At 40.3% G+C, this 22,160-nt stretch overlaps 1 pseudogene; it reads left to right on the top strand.

Moving 5' to 3' along the window:
- Positions 1 to 21,493: 21,493 nt before the first annotated feature.
- On the top strand, positions 21,494 to 21,602 carry LOC142608481 (U6 spliceosomal RNA; annotated as a pseudogene).
- The last annotated feature ends 558 nt before the right edge of the window (positions 21,603 to 22,160 follow it).

The raw sequence follows: 22,160 nt of genomic DNA, 5'->3' as shown, positions 1-22,160 counted from the left end.
ACAAAGTGTGAAGGAACATCCTCTATCCACACCGAAACCTCGCTAACATGTCTCGCATGTCTAGCAATGTTATGAACTAACTTGTTGGCCTGTCTTTGCACATACTTGAACCCACTAATTCCAACTGATCTGCTATCTCCTTGGCTTCATCTAGTAGATGTTCGTACTCGGTCAATGAAGATTTTTTGCTCTTTAAACCGTCAGTATCTCCTCCTACAATGTAGTCAATATGATTTTTTGAGGATGTTTCCACCCGCCAATTCATCGATTCCTTCCAAAACAAAACAAGCCCCCCACCTCTGTTGACTAGTGGGACATTGAACATGTGGTCAAATTTCAATTTCCTTTTCACAATTTTTAGCCTAGCACATGATGGAGGGATCTTTTGCCCAGATATAAACTCCAAGCTTTCTCTCTGTCACTTAGTTTCCAAGCCCATGACAGTTTCACACCAAAAAACTCATGGCTCTTGGCGGGGCTGCACAGCAGCCTCCACCATTACACTTGTGATATCGTCCCATTTGAGAGGATCCTAAAGACGTTTGTTCGGGGGATTTGAACCAACAACTAGATTGAGCTTGACTTACTCTTCTTGTCAAGTTCGGATTTGTTCTTAGGCACACGTAGGCTGCATTGTCGCAATACACGCTTCCATGTTCTGAGACTATGTTGCTGCCCTAGAATGCCAACCGTAGATTAAGGGGATTGGTTTACATCCTGATCGCCCAAATTGTGAGGCATCACTCCATGAGATGAGGCGGCTAGGGTTTTCTCCTTAATTGATGCCAGACATTGAACAATTGATGAGGGATTTGAATTTGCATTAAAGTGTGATTCTCCATCCTTTATTTCCGTGATAATGGGATTGCCGTTTTCCTTATTTATCAAGAGTCCAAATCTTCTGTCCCACTTTTCCTGCTCCACTCTATACTCCACCAATAAAAACTTGCCACGTGTTCATCTAATTAATTAAATACTATCATTATTGACTTATTAATGCTACGGTTATTAATTAATAGTAGTATTTAATTAATTAGGGGAACACGTGACAAGTTTTTATTGGTGGAGTATAGAGTGGAGCAGGAAAAGTGGGACAGAAGATTTGGACTCATTTATCAATTCCTTTTCTGAGTTGGATGAATACGAATTCTAAACCAAGACCGAATTTGATGCAAAGGCTGAATTATAATGGGGCATTAAATCAGCCTTAAAACTCGGACAAGGATTGTCACCCAACTGGAAGTCCTCAGCAACGTACCCACCTTCCTCATTAACTCTCGCATTCAAATCCAACAGACTGAAATTAATATTTTCTCCCATCTCTTCGACTTCTTTCTCTGATACTGCCGGACCTGGTGGTGGTGCAACTGAAGCTGCCCTTGCCGCCATGTGAACTGCCAACTCCGCTTTTTTCTCCCTTGCCTTGCTGCTTTTTTCCTCATAATATCCCGGAATGTAAATCACATCCCTACCAGAAGATTTTTATGGAGGAGCTTGAAGGAAAGAACCGAATTGTTGCTGATCCGTCTTCAGCGATCCATTGCTCTGAATTCATAAATCACAGTCCCTATCGTCGTGATCCAAACACCCACACCTGTAACATATGCTTGGCAAGCATTCGTACCTGAACTTTATCCAATGTTTGTTCCCATTTGGCAGAGTGATTACCTTGCCTCTGCACAAAGGACTTGTTACGTCTACCATCAATCGTACCTGAAAAAAACTACCCCTGTCGTCATCCGTTGCACCATTTGATCTCTGAATTTCTCCCATTGTTTCACAAAGTTTCTCAGCCACCTTTCTTGTTTGAAAGCTAATTGGAATGTCGTGAACTTGCACCCAAAAAGGGACTTTATTGAAGGCCAGGTCCTTTGCCGAAGCATTGTTCGTATAGCGTTGCATAACAATCAGGTGTTTGTCAAAACTCCACGGTTGACTTTTCAAAATTTTGTCCACTTCCACTAGACTACTGAATATAAATAGGACCAAGTTATTGCCTTGATTTCGGATTTTAAACCCCCCATTAGTCCTCCACAATTGCTTGAAAGTTCTTGCAACCGCCTCCGTTTGAAGGAAACGGGAAGTTAGGAGTTTTGCTGCAATAATAAATTCACCTTTCCGATGGTCCTTTGCCGAAGCATTGTTCGTATAGCGTTGCATAACAATCAGGTGTTTGTCAAAACTCCACGGTTGACTTTTCAAAATTTTGTCCACTTTCGCTAGACTACTGAATATAAATAGGACCAAGTTATTGCCTTGATTTCGGATTTTAAACCCCCCATTAGTCCTCCACAATTGCTTGAAAGTTCTTGCAACCGCCTCCGTTTGAAGGAAACAGGAAGTTAGGAGTTTTGCTGCAATAATAAATTCACCTTTCCGATGGTCCTTTGCCGAAGCATTGTTCGTATAGCGTTGCATAACAATCAGGTGTTTGTCAAAACTCCACGGTTGACTTTTCAAAATTTTGTCCACTTCCACTAGACTACTGAATATAAATAGGACCAAGTTATTGCCTTGATTTCGGATTTTAAACCCCCCATTAGTCCTCCACAATTGCTTGAAAGTTCTTGCAACCGCCTCCGTTTGAAGGAAACGGGAAGTTAGGAGTTTTGCTGCAATAATAAATTCACCTTTCCGATGGTCTTTAGGAAGGACGAAGTCGATTTGTTCTTTCTCCAACAGAGACATATTGTTCCAACTTTTCGTTAGTTGCTCCATCACGATTCAGCCAAAATTGCGTACACCAATTTTAAGGAGAGTCTAGAAGTTGTTGTTTCCCACGAAAACCCCAAAAAAATACCACTAGCTTTAAGAGTATACTTGATACTCCTAAAGGACACCACACCACACCACAAAAACTCTCCTTCGAGGAAGGGACTAAACTTCTACAGCCTTAGAGACTGAGAGCCTGAATGAATAAACAAGTAGAAAGGTAATTAAAAGGAATTTAACCTAAGAATAATTTCTTCCCTAGGTACACAATTGATGATACCGAAAAATCACCAGTAAGTTGCAAGCACTCCTCACACCAAAGCAACACCTGCAAAAAAGGAAAAAATAGGACCTAAAAGAGAGCACCGATGTGGTGCCGGCCAAAAACCCTCCGAAGGTCAAGTTAGAGTCTTATTTTTTAACCCTAGAGTGCCAGAGTTGAGATAATTGTGCGTACCTTGATGCTAGAGTTTCTGGAGTATTTATATTGGCGTAAAATTTCCTTTCCTTTTAGGATTCTGCTTCCTTCTTGAGATCTTTTCCATATAGGAGTCTTCTTATTATGGCCAAACGTGTAACCCAAGGACTCCAGGTGTACACGTTTGCGTGGAGATAAAGCAAAGCCAAGTCAAACACATCGTGTGACAAACAACTAAGGATTCATAATCAATCAATTATCGGACGGGTATTCAATTATCAGCACCGTCCTATATGCATTCCTACAGTATTAATCCGTCTACTTCCCCTCCGTCCACCTAAGACGGAGGAAAGATCCGTCTCATGTTTTTCATCCTCTTCAGTTGCCCCCTTCACTCCTTGGATCCGTCTTTCTGTACTAGACGAATTCAAGGAGTGACGCATATGTCAATTTGTTGAGATAGGACGGATCTGGCTAATGAAGGACACATGGCCTGTATTTATGTCGAAGGACACGTGGCCCTCATTGATTAGCCGTTCCCCTGAAACAAGACGTCCCCTCGTATTCTGTGCCCTTAGTTCTATAAAAGATTGCCCTTTCTTCCTTCATTTTTCTCTTCCTATAAAAAATTTGCAATCAGAGCGCCACCGTCATCCCTATCGTACATTCTTGTCGTCCCTCTACTTTATCCGTCATTTTCTATTTGCTCAATTCGATCCGGTATGTACTCCTAACCCTTCTTCCGTCTATCTCTTTATTTTATTATTTTATATATATGCACTTTCTTTAGATTCGTCAGTCTTAGGTTATACCGTCATAAATGTAGGTAATGTCTAGTAAGTCAAGTAATCAATCGTTTGTCCGCGACGGGGCGGGCTACGATGAGAGATTCCCGTCAGGTCCAAGAGATCCTGACACTTCAAGTGAAGAGAGGAATCTGTCCAGTACCTCTTCTTCCCTAGATGATGAAGGTCTGGAGGTGGAGAGTTCAGAGTCGTCAAGTAGTAGCTTAGATGGTGTGGATCCCCCGGTTCAATCAGTGATTGGTCCGGACAGTCTTAGAGAGTTCGTCATGTTACCCCTCTGGACAGTGAATGATTTTAGGTCTTCAATCACTGAGTCCCACCTCAAAACGCTTAGAACCAAGTATCAAATACCCGATACCATTCGTCTGCGTCTCCCCCACAAGTCCGAGAAATGTTACTACAGGGGGGTCGACGGTGCTGGAATCTATGAGCAAGCCATGAAGGCAGGGCTCAGATTCCCCTTGAGTTCTCTCCACCGTCGTCTACTTCAATACCTTGGCCTATCCGTCACTCAGATCTCCCCAAACGCTTGGAGAGTATTCATAGGCGTAGAGGTTTTATATGGGGCCATGTCCGACGGTGCCCGAAGATTGACGGTGGAAGAATTCTTCCACTGTTACCGTCCGACGGAGATCGTCAAGTCAAAAGGAATGTACAGTTTTGTAGCCAAGAGCCGGTTGTTGAGGCTAGTCAGTGATACACCGGACTCCAATAGGGATTGGAAGAGTAGATATTTCTTTTTGGAAGGGGATGAACGGATGTGTCGTCCAGGAGATGACACGTATATGCCCGTCGACACTACATGGGGCATAATGCCTCCGTCGGGTATGCTATTGCTTTGGTTTCCGTCTAATTCAATCTTGAAAGTTATTTCATTTTTTCAAAGTCTAATCGCCTTTTTTGCAGCTCGGGACCATCCACAAGTTACCTAAGAGCAGTGGAGTTTCCTGGAGAGAATTTTCAACAAGATGAAGCTTCAAGAGAGGATGTGGGCACAACTCGTCACTCTTGATACCCTCCATTGGTATTGTGACGGTCCTGAACCTTCATCTGCCGCCCATCGTTACGATAGCAGAGTACGCAAACGTAAGTTCGTCGTAACTATATCCGTCTTCTTTTATCGTTTTTATTTTCTACTCTTGCCTTTCCTCACATCCGTCTTCGATTTGCAGAGATGGACGCTGCCAAGAGAAGAGCCTTCATCAAACAACAAGCAGTGAAGAAAAAACAAGAGGCCGGTCAAGCTAAGGCGACGGTTCCATCTCTTCCGTCAAAACAGAATCAACCAGAGAAGGTGGACCATCTGCCTAAGAAGCAGAAGACCACTCCAGAGCCCGTCGTAGCACTGGAGGCCGAGAAGCCACCTGTCAAGCATGGCAAGGGTAAGGGCTTGATGAAGGGCCCAATTCCAACCGGGGAGAAACCACCCATTCTCTTTCGAGAAGACTCAAGTTACGCCCTGGAAAAACTTTCCTCCATCCTGATGGCTGACGATTATGAGGACCTCGGCAACCATGCGACGGAGGCGATGGGAGAGACGGGCCTCTTTAACATTGCGCAGGTACTTTCGAACCCGTCCTCTAGCTTTGTAATCTTCCTTATCATCCGTCATTTACATAATATTCTATTTTGTTTTCAGGCCACGCTGATGATGAAAGGACTAATGGGCCGTTGTCTCAATCACGAGACAATTATGGATCGTCTTAGGAAGAAGAATAAGACGATGGAGGATGAGCTTCACGACCTGAAGACTTGGAAGATCAATACAGATAGAAAGCTTAAGTGCTCGGAGCAGGTTAGAGGTGAGCTAGAGAGGGAGAATGAGCAGTTGCGCCAAATTTTAAAAGACAAGGAAAAGGAGCTGACGGACATGAAGACCCAACTCCATGATGCAAAAGAAGTTGCCGTCCAGGAGTACCGCGACTCCGACCTTCTTTTGGCAGAGCTTGGGAGTTCATTCGCTGACGGATTCGACGATGCCATCCGTCAGGTCAAGTTCTCGTATCCCGACCTAGACGTCTCTCATGTGTCCATCGATGCTCAAAGGCAAACACATGCGCAGTCCGTCCGTTCAGATAGTACAGACGATGTGCTTGCCGTCACTGCTCTAGCTGACGAAGTTCAAACTCTCCCTCCAATTCAACTAGATGACGATCAGAGGAATGAAAATACATCTCCAAAGCAACAGTAGCGGCTTTTTTTTTTTTTCTTTTTTTTTTTTATCACGGTCAAAACTTTAACCGTTGTAATTTATTTTGTTGAACCGTCGTATGAACATTTCATTTTATGAAATTTTACTTAGCTTATTTTGTTGAATCGTCGTATTTTGTGAACTTCGTTCCGTCGTATATTATGTGATAATATGATAACAATCCTTGTAGGTTGATCTGTCCATTATGTGGACAATTTTTATCCACTTGGGTGGTTCGTTCACAATACGGATTTAAAGAACTCTTCATAATGTGGATGACTCGTCCACAATGTGGATGATTTTATTTTTATCCATTTTGAACGACCCGTCCATTATATGGATTTAGTAGGGATTCGTCCACTATGTGGATTTAATTAATGTTTTCCACTATGTGGACTTAGTAGATTTCTTACCCATTTTTGGATAATTCCGTCCTTTGTTTGGGTTATGTACTTGACTCGTCCACTTTGTGGACTTAGCAGGTCTTCATCCTATTGGATGATCTGTCTACTTTGTGGACTTAGGTCGTCATCCTTTAAGATGATCCGTCCACTTTGTGGACTTTGTAGGTCTTCATCCTGTTGGATGATCCGTCCACTTTGTGGACTTGATAGGTCTTCATCCTTGTGGATGACCCGTCCACTTTGTGGACTTAGTAGGTCTTCATCCTTTAAGATGATCCGTTCACTTTGTGGACTTAGGTCATCATCCTTATGGTTGATCCGTCCACTTTGTGGACTTTGTAGGTCTTCATCCTTTTGGATGATCCGTCCACTTTGTGGACTTTTGGTAAATTTTGAGCACCATACATTTCATATGTTCTGAATAAAAAACTCTTTTCATAATGTCAGATCAGTAGACCATATATATTGTTTATGGAAAAGAAAACTTAAGTTCTGATAATTAAAAACTACAACTATTTAAAAAATGAACTGGAAATATGGGAAATAAGGAGGTGGGAGTTGTCTTATGCCCTGCTACACTACTGGTAGTACTTCTTCAGGTGCTCTGTGTTCCATGGATGGCTCAGTTTCCTTCTGTCTAACGTCTCCAAATAGTATGTTCCTTTCCTATGCCGTGAGATGATTATGTACGGCCCTTCCCAGTTAGGACCCAATTTTCCTTGGGAGGCATCCTTTGTAGCGCTGAGTACTTTTCGTAACACCAGATCTCCTACCTGGAAGTCCCTGTGCTTGACTTTGGAGTTGTAATGTTTTGCCATCATGTCCTAGTATCGCGCCTGTCTTTGTGCAGCTGCTGCCCTGACCTCGTCTATAAGGTCAAGTTCTAAACGCAATGCTTCGTTATTCTTGCTCTCGTTGTAGCTTTCCACACGGTAGCTCGCTAATCCAACCTCTGCCGGTATGAGGGTCTCAGTACCATACGCCAATCGAAACGGTGTCTCTCCCGTTGGTGTTCTCGCCGTTGTCCTGTATGCCTATAAAACGCTTGGTAGTTCGTCCGGCCAAATCCCCTTTGCCCCCTCGAGTCGGGTCTTGATAATCTTCAACAAGGACCGGTTCGTGACTTCAACTTGTCCGTTGGCCTGTGGGTGGGCAGGTGACGAGTAGTGATTTTTGATTCCCAGCTGAGAACAAAAGTCCCTGAACGCGTTGTTGTCGAATTGCTTCCCGTTGTTTGAAACAAGCACCCTTGGAATTCCGTATCTGTAAATAATACTTCTCCACACAAAGCTACGAATGTTTTTCTCCGTGATAGTAGCCAGAGCTTCTGCTTCTACCCATTTGGTGAAGTAGTCAATACCAACCACCAAGAACTTCAGCTGCCTTACCGCTGTAGGGAAAGGACCCATGATATCCAACCCCCATTGTGTGAACGGCCATAGAGCCGTCATAGGGGTGAGTTCTTCCGTTGGCTGCCTAATGAGATTGCCAAATCTTTGACACTTGTCGCAAGCTCTAACGTATGTATGGGCGTCCTTTTGCATTGTTGGCCAGTAGTATCCGGCTCGGAGTAGCTTGTGCATTAGAGACCTTGATCCAGAATGGTTTCCGCAAACCCCTTCATGGATCTCTCTCATCACGTAGTCTGCTTCTGCACGGTTGAGGCATCTTAGATATGGTCGGGAGAATCCTCGTTTGTATAGGACATTTTTTATTAAGACAAATCGGGCTGCTGTAACCTTCAACTTCCTCGCGTTCTCTTTGTTATCAAGCAGCTTGCCCTCCTTGAGATGCGCCATAATTGGAGCCATCCAGCATTCTTCATTGCTTATCGCTTGCATGCTGATGTCATCTAATAATGATGAAAGCTGGACAAAGGACAATACCTGTTCCGGGACGATCATTGGTTCGGCCGAAGCTGCCTTTGCAAGTCGGTCCGCTTCCTGGTTCTCCTTTCTTGGGATTTGAATCATCGTGAATTGGAGGTCACTCGTTCGACCCTTCACTTCCCCAAGGTACCTTTTCATCCTCTCATTCTTGCAATCATAGCTCCCATTAACTTGACTAGTCATGATTTGTGAATCGGAGTAGACGACCGCCTTCTTTGCTCCTGCCGCTATTGCGAGTTCCAGTCCCGCAACAAGGGCCTTGTATTCCGCTTCATTGTTAGTAGTAGGAAAATCCAGACGGATCATGCATTCAATCTTGTCTCCTTCCGGGGTGTGGAGTACGACTCCAACACCCCCAGCGCGCTTATTGGAAGATCTGTCCGTGTGAATTCTCCAAGTGGGCATCTCTTCTGCCCCCTGCTCCTCTGCGGTAGTAAATTCAGCAACGAAGTCCGCCAATATTTTTCCTTTCACTGCGGTCTGTGGCTGATACTGGATATCGAACTCACTTAGCTCGATTGCCCATAGAGCCATCCGTCCAGCTGATTCGGGATTGCTCATTGCTCTTAGTAGGGGTCTATCTGTCAGGACGTTTATGGTGTGCGCTTGAAAGTATGGCTTGAGTTTCCGGGCCGCAATCACAAGAGCAAATGCGAGTTTTTCCATTGGTGGGTATCTTTCTTCTGCTCCCCTTAATGCCCGGCTTATGAAGTACACGGGCTTCTGCACCTTTCCTTCTTCTCTGATCAGAGCTGCACTAATCGCTTCCGAGGAGACAGCAAGGTACAGGAAAAATTCTTCCCCTGGCATAGATGTGCTAAGAAATGGTGGAGTGGAGAGATATGTCTTCAACTTTTTCGAATGCCTTTTGACACTCGTCCGTCCATTCGAAAGATTTCTTCAGTGTTCGGAAGAATGGGAGGCATTTTTCCGTTGCTCTTGATACGAACCTGTTTAAAGCCGCTATCTTTTCGGTCAAGCTTTGCACTTCTTTCACCGTCCTTGGAGGAGATAGCTCTATAATTGCCTTTACCTTCTCCGGGTTGACTTCGATGCCCCTCTAGGACACCATAAATTCCAAGAATTTTCCTGCAGTTACTCCGAACGTGTATTTGCTTGGATTCAACTTCATTTTGTATGTCCGAAGAGTATTAAAAGTCTCTTGGAGGTCCTTCAGATGATCAGACATCTTGACACTTTTTACCAACATATCGTCCACGTAAACCTGCACATTCCTGCCAATTTGGTGTGCGAACATTTTGTTCATCAGTCTCTGATACGTGGCTCCCGCGTTCTTAAGCCCGAAAGGCATTACCTTGTAGCAAAAAAGTCCCTGGCTCATCACAAATGAGGTTTTTTCCTGATCAGACTTTTCCAATTTGATCTGATTGTAACCGGAGAAAGCATCCATGAAGCTCAAAAGTTCATGTCTTGCGGTGGAGTCTACAAGGGTGTCAACGCGTGGGAGTGGGTAGCTGTCTTTGGGGCAGGCTCTATTCAGATCCGTGAAGTCGACGCACATCCCCCACTTCCCATTGGACTTCTTGACCATTACTACATTCGCCAACCAATCAGGGTAGTACACCTCACGTATGAAGTCCGCTTCTTGTAGCTTCCGCACCTCCTCCGCTATGGCTCGATCTCATTCTGGGGCAAACACCCGTTTTTTCTGTCGGACCGGAGAGAAGGAAGGTGATACGTTCAACCTGTGAACTATGACTGTTGGATCTATTCCCGGCATGTCCTCGTGACTCCACGCAAAAACATCTTGATTTTTTTGGAGGAATAATATGAGCGCTTGTCGGATTGTTTGGTCGGCGAGGGTGCCGATTCTGGTTGTTCGGTCAGGCCTAGAATCATCTAGTTGAACTTCTTCCAACTCTTCTATCGGTTCCGCCGTTGTTCTCTGTTCCTCGATATTCATTGCTTGTAGGTGATCATCCATTTCCATCATTGCGACGTAACATTCTCGTGTAGCCACCTGATTTCCCCGCAGTTCTCCAACTCCATATTCGGTAGGAAATTTGATCATTAGATGGTAGGTAGAGGTTATAGCCTTCCATGCATTGAGAGTAGGCCGTCCGAGGATGGCGTTATACGCTGAAGAGCAATCAACCACGAGAAAGGAGACATCCTTGGTTATCTGCTGCGGGTAATCTCCAACCGTCACAGACAGCGTAACGACGCCTAAAGGATAGACCCTTGTTCCTCCGAAGCCAACAAGGGGTGCGTTTGTTGGGACCAGTCGTTCTTTGTCAATCCCAATTTGCTGGAATGCGGGGTAATAGAGGATATTTGCAGAGCTCCCATTGTCCACCAAAACTCGATGCATGTTATAGTCCCCTGCTCATATGCTGACCACAAGTGCATCGTCATGTGGGTGGTGAAGGCGTCGCGCATCTTCTTCCGTAAACCCGATACTAGGGCTATCTTGTCGTGTCGCTTTTGGTGAAGCACCTGTCGACTGGACGCTTTGAACTGTTTGTAAGTAGTTTTTTCGGGCCTTTTTGGATGACCCTGCAGAAGTATTGCCCCCTACAATCATCCGTATATCTCCTACAGGTGGCCTGGGACGCTCATTTTCTCGTCTGGGATTCTGCTCCTGGGGTTGATCCGTTCTCTCCTTCCTTACGAACCTCTGCAACCTTCCTTGCCTGATAAGGACCTCAATCTGTTGCTTCAAGTCATAACAATCCATCGTATCGTGGCCATGATCGCGATGAAAACGACAATATCTATCTCTTGACCTCTTGTTCGGATCTCCCTTCAACTTGCCCGGGAACGTCAAGGTTCCTTCATCTTTGATCTGCATTAACACTTGGTCAATTGGAGCTGTGAGGGGGGTGAAGCTTGTAAATCTTCCCGAAGGTGGTTTGGGTCTCCGATTTTCTCGTCGGTCTCTGGTTCTTGCCATTTTTCGTCCATTGTCCGGTTTTGCATCTTCCTGTCTTTCCCTTTTTCTGGGCTTATAGTCCTCTCGGGCTAGCAAGGCATCCTCTGCGTTCATATACTTCGTGGCCCTGTAAAACACGTCAGACATAGTTTTTGGGTCATTCTTGCATAGAGAGAACAAGAACTTACCCTTTCGCAGCCCGTTTGTGAATGCTGCCACAAGTATCTTGTCATCCGCCTCGTCTATCGAGAGGGCTTCCTTGTTAAAGCGGGCTATGTATGATCTTAATGTCTCGTCTTCTCGTTGCTTAATACTCAATATACACGCAGTAGACCTCTTATGCCAGTGACTTCCGATAAAGTGTGATACGAATTGTGCGCCTAATTCCTTAAAAGTGCCAATGGAATTGGGCGTCAGTCTACTGTACCAATCCCTCGCAGGCCCTTTCAAAGTGGTGAGAAAAGCCCTGCACATGATTTCATCTGGTACACCCTGAAGATGCATTAGGGTTCTAAAAGATTCCAAGTGATCCAATGGGTCCTTGGATCCGTCGTAATTCTCCACATGAGGCATGCGAAACTTTGGAGGAAGGGGGCATGAATTTACGAGCGCTGTGAAAGGCGAATCTGTTCTATGGACTAGGTCGTCCAGGTCACTGGATACCCGTCCTCTAAGGGCATTCATCATCACATCCATACGTTCCCTCATTTCCTGCATTTCAGCAGCTATGTGAGTCGGCAAAGTGTCTGAGACAGATGGTCGATTGGTTTCTTGCCGCTCAGGTCTAGTTGGAGCGTTGCTACCCTCAGGCCCTTCCACGTTCCTTCCTTCCGGACTAGCACCCTCCTAGTCTTCCTCCGGTGCACTTTGGTGTGCATTCCTTTGTCGCAATTGTTCTTCTAAATCATGATTCTGCTTGGTGAGGCGCTCAACCGCCGCTGTAAGCGTTTGGACCTGCCTCTCTAGAGACGTGGCATGCGGTTCGTCGCCTTGATTGTTGTTCGTTGCCATTGATCGAGTGAGTACCATGCAACTCTTTGTCTTAGGAATAGAGCAAAGGCTGAATAGTCGATTTCTCGTTTTCCCACAGACAGCGCCAACTGATGATGCCGAAAAATCACCAGTAAGTTGCAAGCACTCCTCACACCAAAGCAACACCTGCAAAAAAGGAAAAAATAGGACCTAAAAGAGAGCACCGGTGTGGTGCCGGCCAAAAACCCTCCGAAGGTCAAGTTAGAGTCTTATTTTTTAACCCTAGAGTGCCAGAGTTGAGATAATTGTGCGTACCTTGATGCTAGAGTTTCTGGGGTATTTATATTGGTGTAAAATTTCCTTTCCTTTTAGGATTCTGCTTCCTTCTTGAGATCTTTTCCATATAGGAGTCTTCTTATTATGGTCAAACGTGTAACCCAAGAACTCCAGGTGTACACGCTTGCGTGGAGATAAAGCAAAGCCAAGTCAAACACATCGTGTGACAAACAACTAAGGATTCATAATCAATCAATTATCGGACGGGTATTCAATTATCGGCACCGTCCTATATGCATTCCCACAGTATTAATCCGTCTACTTCCCCTCCGTCCACCTAAGACGGAGGAAAGATCCGTCTCATGTTTTTCATCCTCTTCAACAATCAATTTAGATTATGGACTTACAATAATTCGTAATGGGAAGTTTGAAAAAGAAGTCAGATTTTATCTCACTCTCATACAAGTACATGAAACTAAAAAACTCTTATTCATATCATTCCTTTAAGTTACAATTTTCACTCCTAATCTTTCACACATCCATTGTTGTTTGTTTTCTTTCCTTTTTATACATTTTCTTCTCCTTCTTCCTAATTCTTATCTTGTGCATAGTTCTTATTTTCTTCTCCACCTTGTGCCACAATAGGTGCTATCTTGGTATGGTTGGGCAGCTTTTCTATCCCATCAAGCTCTTCTTTTGTTGAGGTTATGATGAACAAAGACTTTTGCGGCTTCTTATTTTTATTCTGATCAGTTATTTGTTGCATTAGATGCAATTACGTCAGGTGGATCGCTGTGGATTCAACAGGAAGATCTGGAGATAGTGTGCATACCTCGGTGGTACGCCTTAGGCATTTTGGTAATCCTCAGATAGTGTGCGTACGTCGATGGGAAGCCTTAGGCCTTCAAGCATCCTCGGATATTATGCGTACCTCAGTGGGTGCCTTTATGTCTATGGACATTTATCTTGAATGGTTCAGATGTTCCATTCATGCTTGGATTGAGGGTGATGGGGCCCTATAAGATCGGTTTCCAGGGAATGTACTTCTGCAGTTGGACTCGTTTTCTCGAAAAGGTATGTCTTGGGCCTACCCAAATCTGAGGCCCAATGTGTTCCTTGAGTTCTGGGTGCCACATCCCAACAAGCTCTATTGTGCTTTGATTTAAATGATATAAGACTAACTACCCTTACAATATTTCTTAGTGAAAGAAAAAATCTGGTTTTGCATCTCATGCAAAACCCACAGCGGAAGCGACGAACTAGGATCTATTTCATTCATGATTGATAACGTGCACAATGTAAATTTCAGAATTTAAGAACAAGATAGCGTACCTTGGTGTGGAGAAATTCAAAACAAAGATTAGAAGCACTTGGGAACACTTTTAATCTTCACTCCAATTCCACTTTACGCCCAAGATGTGTAGTCTCTCAATCAGTTTTTCAAAGGGAGAATGAAAGTGTGTCTCACACTTTCTCACACACTGTTTCTTTTTTTTAATCTCTTCTCTCATAAAAATTCTGTATGTTTCTCCCTTTATAACTGACTGATTATCTAATTGGGCTAGCCTATTGGGCCTTTCCAATTGGGCTTTAGTGTGTGACTTGGAGTGGGACCAAAAGGGACCAATAAGACACTAGCTCCAATGGGCCTTGGGCTTTTCCGTCAACTCTTGACAAGTCCAAAGTTACCATTAATTATATTTAATACCACTATATAAATATAATTGCACTCTAGGCCTTATTAATAAATTATATCCCAAGACTTTATTATACACGTAACCCCTTCATAAAATATTCGTAGTAACACAAAGTCATAAATATAGACTGCCACTTTGTAAATTACTACATCTTATCCTTGAGTACCCGGTTTAATTCTTTAAAGTTATTCATTATATATTTATGAAATCCAATTTCATAAATATATACTTTGGTGATTTCTTACTAAAGTGGTTAGGCCTAACTCTCTGAATAACTGAACCCATTAAACTTATCTCAAGGGAATATTTTATATCTCCATCAAGAGACTATGAATTCCATCTTGAGAATATATGTTCCATCAACGCTAAATGTGGCTGCCCAACATACTGAGGTTTTGACCGTCACTTCAGATCTCACTCCTGATATATCAAAGCAACCTACACTTCATGATCAGGTTCATTATTCTCTCAGGATTAAGAGTTCATGCAAATAGAAGTCGTGAGATTTATTATTCATTTGACAGTCGTTAGAAGAATAATAAATCTCACATCGGTCCTGTTCAATATGTTTTAACTCTTAAAACATATCAACATATCAACTAGAAGCTTCCACTTCCATGATCAAGACAAATCATCTTAGTTGACACGTTATAGTCTTCGCAGATGAAATGCCCAATTTCATCACCGACTACGAACTATTAATTCTGAGTTTACAAAGAACTTGTGATTTACATCTTCTGTGACTTTTCACATAAATCACATACAATGCATCTCATGGACTATATGATAATGTCCCATATTCATGTTACCATTATTTTAGATAATAATAAAATAACTTTATCAATCACAATATTAAGTCATATATCATGTCATACATAATGTCATACATAATATCATACATAGCATCATACAATAGGATTTAAGGGCACTAATCCTAACACTTAGACCTTGCAAAAGTAGGAATTTTGTGTTCTAGCTACAATATTTTTATTCTCTTTTTTATAAGATCAAGGAAAGAGTGAAATCAGTGGTACCTCTAAAAACTTTTAATGGGATAATCATTAAAAAACTTATATTATTCAAAATTTAATAAAAATAAAACTTGAATATATTGATATCACAACCCAAAAAAAAAAAAAACTGTTACTCAATTTCAATCTTGTATTTTGCAGGAGGATGTGGAAGTTTATATTTTCACTCGAAGTTGGTTATATGGATTTGATGCTAATATTTAATTCATTTATAAAATATTCATAGTTAAAATATTTCAATTCTTTATTAAATTTTTTTATTTTATACTAAAAATATTAAAATGATTTATTGCAGATGAATATACAAATGAAATTAGTCGCCAACTTGATGTGCAATTCTCACAGGTGAATATTTCTATTGTTGAATCTACTATTAACATTGAGTAGTTTAAGTTTCAATTCATATTAGTTATTTACTTATTTTTATTTACCTAGCACGTTATGTTTTATTTTTAAAGCTTTATATATTAGGTAATTTTTGTAAATAATTTAACTTTACATATGACTTGTGCATTGAAGAACGTTGATATATAATTTGATAGGGTCTACGGCATCTAGGTTTTGTTTTTTCCTTTTTTTTTTTCTTTTTTTCTTTTAAGGTGATGATAAGATTATTTTGGGGACTATGGAGGAAAACAATAGAAAGAATCATAATAACCGTAGGCTATTTTAGCACGACTAAATCATCACTTGTAAGACAATATGTAATCGTAATCCCAATCAATCTGACCCATCACCCATGGGTCACGCGGGTCAACTTTAAAAAAAAAATATGAAAAAAGTTTATTTTCCTTTAATTTTGGATTTGAAGGTGATTTTTAATCCCTTTAAGAAAAATCATAGTTCAAATAAAATAAAATAAGAAAAATCATAGTTATAAAAAAAGTAATTTTTATTGACATGTTTTTATTATATACTAACCTTATTGGGAAAAAATTACAACTAATCAAATGTGCTAAAATGATATTTTAGCACCCAAAATACTAAAAAAACCCACTATATCAAACATGTCAAAAATAAAAAAATTTACATGTTAAACACAAAAAAAAAAATTATTTAAATGAGAGTTAGAAAAGAGAAAATCTCTTGAGTGATTATTCCAAGAGAGTTGATGTTGAATGTATTGTAAAGTATGATTTTAAAATAAATAAAATAACGTTTTGAATTGTTAAAAGCTAATTTTTTAACATCTTTAATGTAAATGATCTAATATAAAAAGAACACGATGTAACTATTTGTCTTTTTCCCTTTTTGTGTAAATTCAATGGGTACTTTATGTGGGAAGTAAAAGGACCCAAGCGGGCATTTGGGCCATTGGGCTCTAGCAAGGAGGGCCGATCTGTTTTTGGGCTAAGAATTTGTTAGTACTGCGGATCGGCCCATACGCCGAGGGTCCGAGGACACATCCGAGGGTGAGTTTCTCCTCGGACAGACCCAAGAAAACTCATAGATTCAGTACGAAGGTCAAGGCAGAACTCTGGAAAGACTGTTGGTTAAGAGGGGGAAGCCCTGAACCTTCTAGATACACCGATGTTAGAAAAGTATCATAAGCCAAGGCTGCCACCTCCACATTAAAGACTCTGCACCTATCTCCCTGGCCGCATTAATGGGGAAGTGACCCCTGAACAGTAGAGCTGAAACTTTTGGTCACTATTCAAAGGCACTAAGGGAAGAAATATCTAGGGGGGAGGGGGTTTGAGCAACACGTGGATAAAGTGTTAGGAAAGGAAGTATTTAAAGGGGGCCAGTCTGTAACTAAGGGGGGATTGGAAGAATTGTAATCTGGAAGAAAGAAAGAGAAATAATATAACAGTAGTCCTCGGCTCACGTCCGAGGAGGTCCATCGGCAATTATCATTCATTATTTACAAGTGTTGCACACCAAAGCCTGTTATCAAGTTCTCAGTACCTTTAATCTAGATTTCAAGCCCACGCTCTACAAATTTCATTGTTTAAGGCTCATTGGGCCTGAGCCCATAATTTTCTTTGGGTCCAGGTGCAATTGTGCACTTACACTTTATATAAATTAGCTTAACACGTTAACGAACCTAAGTAGAAAAATTCAGCAACAATTTACGAACAATATACCAAATTTGTAAATTAAAAATCCTCCAAATAGTCATCATACAAAGGCAGTCTGCAAATCCTTTTTTTTTTAATACCAACTTGATGGGCACCAAAGAGTATAACATGTGTCTCTAAAATAAATACTGAAGTCTACTAAACCATCAAGAACACACAATTCTTAAATCGTAATAATTCTCATCATACAAAGGCAGTTTGCAATAATAACATCTTGATGGGTACCATGCGTCCAATTACGAATGCCAATGAGTTGGGTTTGGGGTGGGTTTCTTTATGCCCGAACTTGCCCCGCCACCCAGCCCAAAAACCCAAGCCGTCTCTGTTTAATTAATGATTTTTTTAAAAACCCAAACCTGCCCTGTTGGGCCCTGTCTAGCTATGTCACTTCTTGGCCCAATCTGTGGCCCAAACCGTAGCCCAATCCAAAAAAAAAAATGTTTGCCTAAATGTTAAGCCCTTATACCAAGACCCAAATTCCAAACCCAGTTTCCATACTAACAATTCAAATACCCATTTCCACAATTTTAGATAACAAACCCACCCACCTTTTCACAATTCAAATCACAAACCCACCCCTACCTTTCCACTAAAAATATGCCAATGACGTTCTCGGAGCCACAATCCCACATTGACCACATCGACCGTCTTCTCGACTCTATTCTCGTCTTGATCTTCAACAGGATCGGCAATGCAAGGCCTTGGGTCAATGCTATGTCGTTTCACACCGCTTCCACCCTCTCATCCCTCAAGTCGACAATGTCGTGGTTCAAGTGGACTGCATTATCTTCAATGGCGACTCTTTGTCTTCTTCCTCTGACAAGTCTCGCCCCAACTATCTCCTCTTCCTCGGACAAGTCTCGCAACCCATTTTTGAACCTCTTCAGTTTCATTTTTGGCAAAACCGTCAAACCCCTTCAGCTTTTCACCTAATTCCTTAATCCTAAAAGTGTGTGAGGGTTAGAGGGTGAGGGGGCAGCTAAAATGATTCACTGAATTAGATAAGAGTAGAGACTCTAGGGTTAGGTTAAGACTTAAGTGGTATATATAGTTTTTGGGGTTTATGTAATTTTGGTTTAAGCGGGTCAGGTTTGGGGCGGGTATTACTAAAACTCGCACTTAACCTGAACCAGCTTCGGGTTTGATATTTAAAATCCAAACTCGACCCTACTGTTTCGCAAGTCGGGTCGGGTTAGGGGTACCCGCAAGTCAAGGCCGTTTTGCCATCTCTACATCCAACACCAAAGTCTCCAAACAACTTTCCTTCTAAGCACAATCATTCACTACTTCCAAGTTGGACTACAAGAAGTATAATATTTACAACAATTTCACAATACTTTCATGATAAATCATAAGTGATAAGTTATTATTGGTTTTAATTTGAATCCACAACTTAAATTTTATTTTTACCTACCTATAATAACCGATAATAACTTATCACTTAGCGTTTGTTGTAAAAATATTATGAACATAGCATTTTTCATTAAACTATAACCCAGTGATTAAAAAAAATAACTATAAGTCAAGGACTACGGAATTGTATATCCTCTTCCTTTTTGCTAATATGTATATCATATTCCCAGCATGTGATCCATTTTCGCTAATTATGTGCTTTAAGTCCACCTTGAATTAAATCCATGTCTTTCATCACACTACAGGCAGGAAGATTGAGGAAATCAAGGAAGTTACAACCATGGAGAACTCCCATTTAAACTAAACATCACATCATCTCCACCTCAATGAGACGGAGAAATAGTATTTATTACACGCTATTTGTTTCATACACGTTTACATGTAAAAATAATATTTAAAACTCAAGTCATAATTTTTAGGATAAATTATGTATTTAGTCGCTATTCTTTATATTATATTTTGATTTGGTCTATAATTTTTTAATTGTGTTTATTTGATCTCTAATTTTTCAATATAGTGTCAATATAATCATTGTCATTATCTTTTGGATTAAAATTTCTGATGTGATTAATGGCCAAAATAAAAAATTAGCTTTTATTGATGTAACAATAAATTAATTTTTTATTATGGCCGTGTGTCATGTCAACAATTTTTATCTAAAAAATAATAGTAATGACTAAATTGACAAGACATTGAAAAGTTAGGCATTAAATTGATAATTAAAATGTTAGAATCCAAATTAAAATATAGTGTGAGGGATAAAGACCAAATACGTAGTTTATCCTAATTTTTATTTGGAAATTGTTACTTTAAGTCACATTTTTAGTGCAATTTTCACGTTTGTATAAATATCTGTGTAATAAGGTGTGTATAACAAGTATTTCCCAATCTCACAAGTAAAAACCCCTAAAACTCTCACATTTTTTTTATGACTTTCTTGGATCTATGTGAGATCCTAACTTAAGTAGATGCTCTAGTTTTGGACAAGCAGATATTTTCCTTGCATCATCACAACTTGAAATGATCTCACCAAATGGGTCTTACCATATGAGTAAATGGAAAGAATTTAAACGATCAAAACCAACTAACATGAAACTCTCTTTCTCAAAAGTAACGAATTGAAATTTTTCTAGCTTTATCTGCAAAAGGTTAGCAAAAGTGCTGTAACACATGGGAAAAAAAAGAAAAGAAAAAAAAAGAAGAGGTTTTGAAAAGATTTAGATAAGTAAACTAAAAGCTAATCCAATCACCAATCTCACCAGTTAAAAATTGGAGTACTTGAAATAGCCTTGTAATTTAAGTTTAAAAGTGGCGAGTTTTGGAGAAAAATTGTATGATTTTACTCAGGCCCCACACATTCACAGATGGTTTATCAAAATTTAGCCAACAAGGTGCATGTGTAACGCACCAACATTCCATTTGGTTTGAAGTAAAATATTTTCAAATGTAAAAATTTTTACATATAAAACATTTTCAGTAAATTTTTTTTATAAATATTTAGTATGACAAGTAAAAATTTTCAAGCAAACCACCAAAACCGATGGTTCAGCCACCAGAGTCATTGATGTCAAATGTCTGGTGACTGGACAGTCAGGAACCAATTGCTGAAACAGTGAATCCAGTGATCAAAGACTACTAGTGATGATTGCTAGAGTGGTGTCTCTGGTGATGAGATCATTAGCAATGGTAGCCAGAATGACAACTTTGGTTATCGAATTTCTAGCACTAGTCGCCAAAATGGTGTTTTAGGTGATCAGGGTGACTGGACCCTTTGACACTGGTCACTGGAGTAACAGCTCTGAGCGAACCCTTACCCTGGCCATTGGAGTGGCGACTTCACCCATGGGATTGCAGGCACCAACTACCCAACCCACTAGTCCGGTATTTTTGAAAAAACTTTTATCAATTTTTCAAAGGCAAAACTTTTCACGACTTTTTATAAAGGATTTTATAGTCAACGGAAATATTTTACAAGTTTGACCGTATTTTACTTGCAAACAAACACTTGAAAGTGGGAAAACATTTTTTGAAAAATATTTTATTTCAAAACAAACGGACCGTAAACAAAACCGTTCTCAGTGGTCAATATAACTACACAGCCATGTGACTATTTGCTGGTTGACAAGTTTATATTTTTCTACTTGCATTATGGGGTTTGACACAAAAAAATTGACAACACATCGGTTGAGTTGAAAATTTTATACTAATTCTTATTTGGACTCATCACTAACATCAAATTAACATGTGTCATTTTTTTTTTTTTTTTTGTCTCTAGGCTTTCTCAAGACTTAAAAAGTTGCATTCTGGTTGAATAATAATGTCTGAGAAAGTTTGTAGACACACAAAATTTGACACTCAGTTGATGTGACATATTATTAGTAATAATTAAAAAAAAAGTGATGTTAATGATAAGTCTAAATTACATTAATAAAAACATGTTAATTCAATTGTTGTGAAATGCTTTATGTATACTTTCTCAACAAAAAAAAAAAAAAAAAATGCTTTATGTATATAACATTGCTAGTAATATTTGCGCATTTCTGGTTAGCTAGGCTGCCTAATTAATGCCTATCATGTGATTCCAACCAAGAGAGTGATATAATTGAGATGCATTCCATTATGCCAACGTTTTTTGTTTTTTATTTTTATTTTTTTACAAAATAGAAATACTACTCTAGCTTAATTAATGCTTTATGTCAATTGAGATGCAGTCTATTCAGGGACATTTGTTAAAATTGGAACTACACAAAAAAGATTAGCATGGCCCTGATCAAGGATGGCATGCCAATGTTATGAAGACGAAAACCGAGCGTGTATTTTGTGTCATACTAATATTACTTGACCAAATCTAGAGGATAGCATGTTAAATCTGGATTGGTAATTTTTCATATAGCTGCAGCAAATAAGATGATAGAGTCTCGGGTGAGCCACTTACTTTATGATTGTGTTTTTCAAGGATAGTGATGACAGAAATTTTACTTTCCTCAAGGTATAGGATACTATCAGTTTACCACAATCACATGGCTTGATTCTCGGTGCTCCCTTTAATTAAAATTTCACTTCATGGTCCTGTGCTGTCCCATGTGCAAGTGCAAATTAATCCTTATTCTTCTAATTGTTAGGGTTTATGCCCTAAATGCAATTTATTGGCATGTTATAAATAATTAAATTATTTAATTATATAAAATTATTTATAAATGAACTAATGTGACATTATCATAGTTCTTGAGATGCATTGTATGTGATTTAGATACAAAAAATATAAATCACAAGCTCCTTGTAAACTCAAAATATAATTTGTAGTCGGTAATGAAATTGGGTGTTTCATTTGCAAAAGCTATAATGCATCAACTAAGATGGTTTGTCTTGATCATGGA

The sequence above is a fragment of the Castanea sativa genome, chromosome 8, assembly GCF_040712315.1.
Source record: "Castanea sativa cultivar Marrone di Chiusa Pesio chromosome 8, ASM4071231v1".
NCBI classification, from domain to species: Eukaryota; Viridiplantae; Streptophyta; class Magnoliopsida; order Fagales; family Fagaceae; genus Castanea; species Castanea sativa.
Note: the sequence above shows the minus strand (reverse complement) of the source record. Positions and strands in the feature narration are given on the sequence as shown.